The sequence below is a fragment of the Electrophorus electricus genome, chromosome 6, assembly GCF_041902795.1.
Source record: "Electrophorus electricus isolate QZ-2024a chromosome 6, ASM4190279v1, whole genome shotgun sequence".
Lineage (NCBI taxonomy): Eukaryota > Metazoa > Chordata > Actinopteri > Gymnotiformes > Gymnotidae > Electrophorus > Electrophorus electricus.
In genome coordinates this window covers 14,607,622-14,618,138 of record NC_137502.1, presented here as the reverse complement: position 1 = coordinate 14,618,138, position 10,517 = coordinate 14,607,622, and the positions used below count along the sequence as shown (strand labels likewise).

The following is a 10,517-nucleotide window of genomic DNA, read 5'->3' as shown; positions in this document are numbered from 1 at the left end:
ATGCATTCAGCTACATATACAACTGTAAATGTATATATAGAAGCACATTTTACATACAGTACCTATACTTATTACTTACCATGAATAAAAAAAGTTTCTTTGCAGCGCTATGTATGAAGCACACATCAAATATCTATATAATTCACCATCACATAAACAGCAAACTACTTATGGAGGTGCACTTTAATAGTTTTCAGTGGGCGTCAAACACGCTTGTGCTAGTGTGACTGAAACCCATGATCAAACCTTGACCCATAAGGACCGAGTTAAACACACCACTCTGTAACTCAGTGTGACTCATTAGAGCTTGTGATATTTCACGCCATATCATAAAGTTAAGCTGCAGCCTGGTGCTGCATGATCAGAACATGTGATTTAATGCCTAGTGTTTAAAAGTGAGGAGAGCCAATATACATGCAGTATTTTTTAAAGACACAAAGTTTACATTTTCAATATCTTGAAGACATAAAGTAGGGATGGAGAAAGAAACAGAGGGTGACAGAGGATGACAGGCAGCAATCAGTGACTCCATTTGCAAAGCAGCCAGTAGATGGAGGTTGTGGCAAAAAAAAGTGTGTCAGACTTCACAGTTTCTAACACATAAAGCTTTCTTTCACAGAAGAAAAAAACACTGATCCCACAGGAAAATCAATGGTGCTTCCTGCATGTATTTGGTGTCAAATGAGGTGTGAGAGACAGAGGACGACCTCTAAAACCAGTGGACAACCTGAAGGTCAACGGGGATGCAAGATAAAGTCCTGCCAAAGACGTTTGGGCCCTCAAGTTGAGGATACATTAAATCTTGTTTGTCTGTGAGTTTTGAGAGTGTTGCTCTCTCATGATGCAATGCCCACTCGGCTGAAGAGGCACATCGCCCAAAGACTTTCAGCTCATCTGCTGCGTGAGTTCTTGCTTGAAGGACTTTGCTCTGCTTTAAGGCTCCGGCCCATTCAAGCCGTGTATCACAGCACAGCCTTGGAAAAAGCACTGCAGATATAGTAAGCCACCAGAACATGAAATACTTTTGTGGCCTTTAGAAGTGTGAGGCCATATGATGGGTATAAAAATAATGTTATACTAATGGACTCTTCTACGCCCTCCAAGCTCCATATGGTCCAGGGCCACTGGGCTAAGAGATCTGCCCTCTTCCCTCTGGCATGCCACTTAGCCTAACCCATCTGTTTGACCTGCTTACCACACTAGAAAATTGCAGCTTTTTTACTTTGCTCAAAGCACTTTTAATCAAGAACTGCAAACCGACTCACAGTAAATGATAAAAACTATATAATATTCAGTTGATGGATATTCTACAGAGATGGTTAGCTGAAAAATCGCAACCCTTTTATTATGTATAAGTAAATTGTGTAATACTGCCATTGTATAATGATGATGGCACAACAGGGACAGAAAAAAAAATCAGAACATAGCATGCCAAATCCCACAATACAGAATCTTATTGTCAGAGAAAAATATGGATCCCCAAGTTCTCCCAAATACACTGTTGTAGCTGTGTGCACACATATTGCTAGTCTACTTTCCAGACATGCACTGTTCTCACTCAGCATTAATGGGATAATAAGCCTTACATCTGTGAGCTGGCTCCTGGCAATCTGATAAAGCCTTTTTACTTCACTGCTTTAACAGACTTAAAGTCAGGAGAGAATAAGAGAGGACACCCTGACGGTGAGCTGAAAGTACAGCTTCAGAGCTATGGAATAATGAGAGGTGATATTCATTCCCATGAAAGAACTATAAATGTCATTTTCTTTGTGATTGCACATATCCTATCAATAACTTATTCAAGGGTTTGGAGACAGGTCTCTGCTTTAATACCTTCTTGGATTGGCATTTATGGCTGGCGAATGCATAAACTGCACCACTGTGTCATATTAGCATCACTCAGACAGGGTCCCACCTCTGCGGCATCGTGCTATCGGCTGAGAACCCTCATCCCTAAATGTGTTTCTCAATGACTGACTCTGTCTTTTCAACATCCTGTCATGTTACTGACACCAATTCCAAATATGAAATAGGTACTTATACCCAAGAGACAAACAAGCAAGCAAACAAACAAACAAACAAACATGGCTTGCTCATAGTTCTTTTAAACCCTAACCCAGTCACACAAAACAACACCAATATGAGCAACAATGCCTTTGTTGTGTCAAGGTTTAATTTTGGTCTCTCTGCTTTGCTATATATATATATATATATAAACCTATGACGTTATATTGTAACATTGCCATTAAATCTTTTTCTTAGGTTGTCTGTTCAATTCAATATCAACAATGTATTGTGTAATTTGTCAGTGCACATACACATCACATATATGAATGAAACTGCTTTCACATCAACAAATCACAGGATAAATCATGGGCTTTAAGTGGAATGTTCTTTTATTGTCATATCTATCTATATTTTTCTCCACAGGTTTGCACATAAATAGCACCCCAACACAAATTTATATATCATGTCTCATGATTTTTTTTTCTTTTTACAGTCGATGAAAAAAATCAGAGAGAAGCTTTTAATATAGAAGAAAAGAAAATAGACATCACTGACATTTTAAACATAGATCTTAGCGGGTGATGGTAGCCCCTCTTTTTGATGAAGGGTCAAACTTTCAAAGATCTCAGAAACATAATAGCACACTGAAAATTCTCTCTACTGCTTAAAAGAGACATGCACAAAATGGTATGTTCTTTGCCAGTTCATGTATACATTGCTTGTCATTCTATCTACCAAGTGAGAAACTGTGAAACAATAAATGGCTCTTTGCTCTTTTTACAGGATTACATGCAATTCTACAAGTTGATGAATTTTGCTGCTGGATGTGATTTCACATCAAGCAATTGTACAGCCACTCAAAAAAACATTCCTACTCTGCAGTTATAATTTCAGTTCACTTCTGTAAATATTGCAGCGCTCTCCACCACTAAACAATAGACCTCTGGAGCTATATCCCCATTTTATCATCAGCACCATGCTCTTATGACCAATTTAAGGAACTCTGGGTCTAAAGGGTTTTTTTTGTCAATGAAGAAAATAGTGTTTTGAAAATTGACCTCTGCCATGCCCTGTAATCAAAAAAAGTTCCAAACTGGATGTGTTTTTTTTCCAAACATACATTTTTGTCCCAAATATCACTTGGTCTTTTCAATTATGAGGTTGGTAATGAGTTGGCTTCAAGTAAGGTAAACTGATTATGCATTTAATTGATATAACATGAACAATGTCTTCTAGCTTTATTCATGTAGTTGCTGAGTAGCTACTACACTTGCAGTAATACAATCTGATCAGCTGTTGTTAATAGTATTGCTGTGTAATTATAGTATTAGTTTTATAATTGTTGTGGTGTGGAAAGTGTAGGATGGTAGGTTCATTGAAATTATTATAGTTGTGGAGTTATATTATTTCTGAAATGTTTTTAGATTAACCCACGATACTTTGCATCCAACACACCAGTGAGGGTGAATGTATAAGTCTATGTTGTTACACAGATGTCTTTGCACTGTGTGTAAATATGTGGTGTATGTTTAATTAAGTGTTCTTCTGTTTTACTGTTTCACCCAAATGGTTCCCTGGAGTTGTTAGATTTTGTATTTCTCTTTGTTCAATTTAAATTCAGGCAGGATGTCTTCTCCATTGTAATTCCACCAATATGGCAGGAAAAGACACTATACATTGTGTCTGATCAACGTCAACTGTCTGGACTATCTGGGGCCCCCACTTCTCACCTATCAATAACACTTCCAATTAGAACTGTATAAAAAGTCAGGCCACATTACAGTTCGTAGGGAATACTAAAGCATATCCTCACATGTTGCTGGTGTTCTCTCTGCTGGCCAGTTGTACCAAATTAACTATTCTTCTCTTTTCATCTACATGTTGCCAGTGTTTATTATAAAGTTCCTAAAATAACTTCCAGAATCTGCAATCTACCAGGGTTAACATGGTTACTATCAACAGGGTAGACTTATACAGTCTCCATAGGATAGCATTGCCAGTAGAACGGGAAGTTCTGGAGCCATTGCACATGAGCCTAGGGTCACCTTGCCCAGTGCTAAGCATCATTGAGAGGGCTCTAAAGCACCCTAGTGTGGCCTCCGTTATGTAGTAGTGGAACTGTGTTCTCTGGAGTGTGGGAGCGCCATCAAGTACCTGGGATGAGTTGGAGTGCTGTTTATGATCCAGAACTAATGATCCAACCTGCTACTCCCTGACCTCATGCTCTCTGGGCTGAAAGCAATCTGATCTCCCAGTAATGTTCCAGTAATGTTCCAACATCTAGTGCAAAGCCTTCCAAGAAGAGCAAAAGCTGTTACTTCAGCAAAGTAACAGGACAAACCCCATTAATACCCTTGATCTGAAAGGAAACACTAGGTAAGCAGGGGTCCACAAACACATGGCCACATAGTGTATCTGTCTATAGCATACTATGTTTTATTATAATTCCATTGTTATGTGTTTCCATGTACAGTGTCAGGACACCTAAAAGAAAATTCAGTTCTCAGTAGCTTTCCTTTTAAGAGGTAATATGGATAGTTAGCTACATTTCTTCATCTGATACATGATTCAGACCTTTCCCTTTTGTTCATATCTTGCTTTGACAAGCCCTACTAGCTGACCTGCACTCAAACTACACTGCTCAGTATGACCTGACTGAAAGTAGTTTTCACCCCACTGTTTTTAATAGTCCTCTGGTCATCCTCAAAAGAGCATCGTCAAAAGGCTGACAAACCACAGAGTCATATGATCGTCATACATGCATCACCTTCACCTTACATGCAAATGACTCACTGATATAATTTCAAAGTGAAGTAGCATTAATTTGTACTTATATTTATATTTCAGCTTCTTAACAATCCGGTAATTCATGGATTTGAGATAAAAGAGTATGTAGGACAAAATGTAACAGGGTTTAAACATATTTATTTATCACAGGGTGTGATTAAGTCAATTTTTTCGAGACAAACCTGTTAGACCTGGAGTTCCCTATGGGCAAATTCAGTGTTCAAAGTCCAGCCTGTGCTTATACAGATGCAGCCAATGAGAGCAGTGTTCATTATATATATATATATATATATATATATATATATATATATATATATATATATATATATATATATATATATATATATATATATAACATCATCACCAAGAAAATTACCATAGAAAATTTTAATTAGGGTTTAGGATTTTTCAAAGATATCAAATTTGTAAAGAAGCAAGACTATAATATTAATGTCTCCCTAGTACTAAAATGCTTCAGAGTCATGCTTACCCTTGCTGGTGTGTAGACAAAATAGCACCAGATCACTGAACTACTTTATTGACAGATAAATTCCCTTGAAGCATTACTTCCACAAACTATTCACATTCGAAGAAGCCATTGGGTTGTTATTAGCATATCTGCAAATATGATCAACAACAAAATGTGTTAGTAAAATATAAGGGAAACAATTTAACAGTCTGAGAAACTGAGAAAATAAAAAACACATGTGTTTATATATTTTGTGAATTGCTTATATATTGCATCATGTGTTGTGGTCAGTTGTGTAAATAGCCATAAAATATGCTTCGAAAATATAAAACTTTTATCATTTCATAGGTGTATTAGTAAAGGCAAGCAAGCAATCTTTAAATGTGTCCACAGTGTACAAGTAAAGTATAGCTTACATTTAATGAGATGCAAAACTGTGAAGAGGTGGGAAAATTCCATGACCTTGGAGAGTGGAGGGAGCAGTGTGTCTACAACCACAGAACTCTTTCTGTAACCAGAGGGCTGAGATCACCCATGGGTAATATGCAAGGCTAGTGCTGTCAGCGAGAAAAAGCAGCAAGAAAAACAGGTGAGAAAAGCAGATGAAATTGAATCTTCTCTCTTTTAATGTTCTTCCAGTCAGTGTACCAAATGTGCCAACTACAATTCAAGACTGCCATGTGATCTTCTGGCACCTCCTTTGGAAATAAATAATCAAACAGTAACAATGGCTTGAAGAAGATGCATAGGGATTGCTGGAACATGTCTTCTCACAAAGATTCCTGCTTTCTGACTCTCTGAACCATTTCTCATATGCTGAATTATCACATTGATTTCAAGAAACTTTGCCTTTGGATAACAAGGTTTTACTTTTATGCACTCCCCTTTAAAGGTGACTATAGACCATAGAGCATGCTGTAAATATAACCAGACCTTTAGAGTGGGCTGCATTCAATTTCAGTTGTTTATAATGTTGCTGTAGGATAAAGCCCCTTAGAAACAAAGTTTCTGTTCTGGATTCAGACACACAAGCACAAATTGCAATTTATGGGAACAGGAAAACCCCAGAAAACAGTTCATACTTGCATTCTAACCAGATCCTACAGTGAGGCAGTGAGATAAAATGAGGAAGTCTCGACAGCATGGTGAACGAGTACTCTTCAATCTCTACTGGGGTGAGTACTCAGCTTCCCAGATGTTGATCCATATGTGTGCCATCACATAAGCATGGCTAGAACCTTTGCATTGTATGGTATTAAACCTGTTTCATCTCCAACATGCAGCTCTTTTTTTTCTCCATGGCAAAAGATTACCTCCACAAGACAAACCTCACCATCTGCTGACCCATGGAGGGAGAGCTGTGTCTCCAGCCTGGCTTCCTATCAGAGAAAGATTACGTGCTTCAAACTCCTTCAATATCCCTGGGAAGACTGCAAATATACCAGATTACCCTTTCAAATGTTTGTGTATGTGTGTTTGTGTGTGTGTGTGTGTGTGTGTGTGTGTGTGTGTGTGTGTGTGTGTGTGTGTGTGTGTGTGTGTGTGTGTGTGCATGTGTAATGGGGGTATTTAGTATTAAATATTTATACTGCTCATTTGCCCCAAGACTGCAGGTAGATAGCAATGTTTGGATCTGTGATAAGCTTTGTTATTTGTAAAATGAAAGTAAAAATAATTTATTTACATATTACAACACTAATGCAGACCATTGCTGGACTAGACAGTGATCATCCTTCATACTATTTTTATATTTCAAAATAGTTACAGATTTAGCGATCAAACATGTACTCCCTGTCCAAGTAATGAGCACACACTAAAGTGCTTGTTATTACACCACAAGGCACTAATGAATACTTAATAATAATTTCAGAGAAGTAGTTTGAAACCAGGCTAGGGTTCATATTGTCACATCTGCAACTTCCAGGCCTCCATCGAACTACATTCCCCATAATGCTCTTGTCCATTCCCAGTCCACTGATTATTAGTTTCACCTGTGTCTAGTTATTCCCTATATCTCTGTTTATAAATACCTTCCTGTTCGTCTTTGCAAAGTTCTGGTTTGAATTTTAAAGTGTTTAGTGTGTACCTTTTTGTGTATTGTTGCCCCTTTGTCTGTCCCTAGTCTGTTTCATTTACATGGTTTATTACCCTTCTTTTTATTGAACTTTGCTTGGTTTTGACACTGATTTTGATTTACTCTTTGAGCTACTATAAACCTGTTACTTTTAACCTGCATGCAACTCAGCTTCTGCATACCTGACAGAAGACTTCACCAACTTATGGAGTCAACAGGCATCCTAGAAGTCTAGGGCAAATTAATGGGTCAACACCACCTGTGTGTTAGGTGGTTTGTTGGAGAAATGACTGAGGCAAGCTCAGAAGCTGACCACTCTGGTTCCCACAGTAGCTATTACATTGCCTTTCATCTATAATATCTGGTGAAATGAAAGCTTCTGATGCTGCTGTTTTTTCCTCACCAGCCAAGAACTCCTTTCTCTTTTGTATTGCATTGCCTGAAAAATATGATTGCAATCAAGCTAAGGTTTCTTGCTGCAGTGTTCTTTGTATTTTGCTTACCAACCACTGTGCTCAGATGTATGCATATTCCTTACTGTTTTGCTGCTATGGAGTAGAGCATTAGAGTGGGCTGCAACCATTTGGAACCAAGGAGGAGAGACTGTTAAACTATAATTGTTTTTCTTTCCATTTCTGTTTTATGATAATCCTTTTGAGGGCAAAGTTACTGGTGAACTTCTTTTTTCTCTAAAGCAGAGCTTACGCTCCGCTTCAGACTGTGCCCTTGAATTCTGCGCCCTAGCAGCCAGAAGCGGATGGAACAAAGTTGCTCTGTTAACCACATATCAACAGGGCTTAAATTCAGGTTTGATTATGGAGCTTGCCTGCTATAATTCAAAGATGTTGAAAGAGCTCTTCTCCCTCTCAATATGCATGGATCACCTCCTTTGAGAGAAAAGGAGCTAATCACACATAACTACCTAAGTGGTCTCACCTATGCCTGGGAGACACTGATGAGGTACAGGTCAACAACCTGAGAGCATGCAAATATCTCGCTATCTTCTCTGTTCCCCCCATGCTGTCCAAGCACATAAGGTTGCTACAGAACAACCTGTATGTAAACAGTGCTTTCTACCTCAAAATGCATCTTTTTTAGGGTGTGTGATTAGCTCTACAGTGCTCACAATGTAGGATAAAAATTTTAAGGTGGTACTTATTTGGCCACTTCCACACCCCAAAGGAGCTACAGCAGATTTGGGTTTTGCAAATGTTCAGTACTAGCTGCACTACTCAAAGGAAAACCTTGAATACTGTGCTGGAACTCCCAAGCTGACCAGGATATTGTTGCTCTAAAGAAGGATTTCACTAGTGCTCCTGTCTTGAAGCATACTGACCCCAAGGAATGCTTGTGGAGGTGGATGTGTCAGGAGTAGGATCTGTTCCATCCCAATGATTGGGTTCTCCCCCAAAATAACACCCCACAGCCCTTATGTTTTGCAAATTGTCTCCTGTGAATAGAAATTATGATATGGGCAATGGGGAGCTGTTGCCCATTAAGTTGACATTAGAGGAATGGTGTCATTGGTTAGAGGGTGCTAATCACGCTTTTTTTTCTCCCAACTCACCACAAGAACTTGGGCCTACTGATCCCTTTTTAAAAAACTGATTTCAGCTTCAGATCACCTTTTAGAACAGGTTCCAAAAATAGTAAGGTGGATGCCCTCTCCTGTGTTCAAGATCTGTACCAATCAGATCATGAGTCTGATTCCTTATCCATTCTTCCCTCTGAGTGTTGAAGGAGCCAATCAGTGAGACTTTGATGAAGACCTAAGGAGATCGTCACACAAATCCAGTTCTACCTCCTGCTACGAGGGAAAGCTTTATGTGCTGCCTGCCTTTTTGTGATAGACTGATTAGCTGGGCTCATTTCTCCTCTGGACAGGAATGTTGATGATGATCAAACAACTATTAACATGCAGATATGGGTGGGAGCCTATGATAAGGCATACATACCTTCATGGCTTCTTGTTCTGATTGTGCACAGTCTAATACCCCTTGCTCTCTGTCAGTCTGTAACTTGGCTCCCCTGCCAATTTCTGAATGACCTTGGTCTCATATTGCTATTGATTTGGGAAGAGGAAATAGTGGATCAGATATCAAAGGCTGTGAGGTTTGCTCTGCTACCTGCTGTTCCATCAGCTTTTGAAACTGCTGAGGTTTTACTTCAGTAGGTGTTTAGAAGTAACAGCATACCTGAGGATATTTTATCTGGCTGAGGACCGTAGTTTACCTCCCAAGTGTTTCAGTCTTTTATAGAGATATTAAGGGTAAACATTCTCATCCCCAGAGTAGTGGTTGGGTTGAGAGGGTAAATCAAGAGCTGTAGAAATTCTTCAGATTATACTTTAGGGATCAACAGAGTGAGTGGTCTCATTACCTCCCTTGTGCTATATATGTACAAAATTCAATAGTCCACTGCACCATGGGGCTTACTCCCCAGCGTCTCAGGTTTCAAGCTTCCCTTTGTGCCTGGGGATCCCAAGCCTTCCTCCTCTCCGGCTGTTGATGCTTGGATTAAGAATTGTGAGCACATCTGGGAGAAGTCTCCCCAGCATCTAGAGCAGGCTGTCAGATAAAGTGGCCTGCAGACAACAGACATGCTCCTGCTCAATCATACAATCCAGGGGATTGAGTTTGGTTGTCCAATCAAGGACCTACACCTCAAGGAGAGTGGTAAGCTGAAGCCCTAATATCTGGATCTCTTCGTGATTGAGAAAAAGACCAACATCACTTACAGGCTGAAGTTGTCAAGTACCTATTGTCTCCCCATTCCTCAATGTGTCTCTCCTTAAGCCTTATGTTACAGGTCTACTGTACAGTCAGGGTGCTCAGGAGGCTCCCCCACCCTTGGATAATAATAGCTCTCCAGCTTACATAGTATGAAAGATACTGGTTCCTAGATTTTGAGGTAACAAAATCTAGTATCTTGTCATTTGGGAGGGCTATGGTACAGAGGAGTGTTGCTGGGTTACGTGAAGGAACTACCTGGATCCATTTCTTCTGGACTTCCACAGAGCTCATCCTGAAAAACCTCTTTGTCCCATCCTTGTGGTCGTTTGGCTTCACTGACCGTCGCAACCTCCAGCTTGTCTCCACTAAACTACATTGCCCATAACCCCCCTGTTTGTTCCCAATCACCTAATTATTAGTTTTACCTATGTCTTGTCATTCCCCATAT

At 39.4% G+C, this 10,517-nt stretch overlaps 1 long non-coding RNA gene across 1 annotated transcript; it reads left to right on the top strand.

The window, feature by feature from the left end:
- The first annotated feature begins 5,762 nt into the window (after positions 1-5,762).
- LOC145658497 (uncharacterized) lies at positions 5,763-6,685 on the top strand. Its single transcript, XR_014124060.1, has 3 exons — positions 5,763-5,852; positions 6,361-6,438; positions 6,572-6,685. It is a non-coding gene; the product is annotated as an uncharacterized LOC145658497 (long non-coding RNA).
- Positions 6,686-10,517: the final 3,832 nt, after the last annotated feature.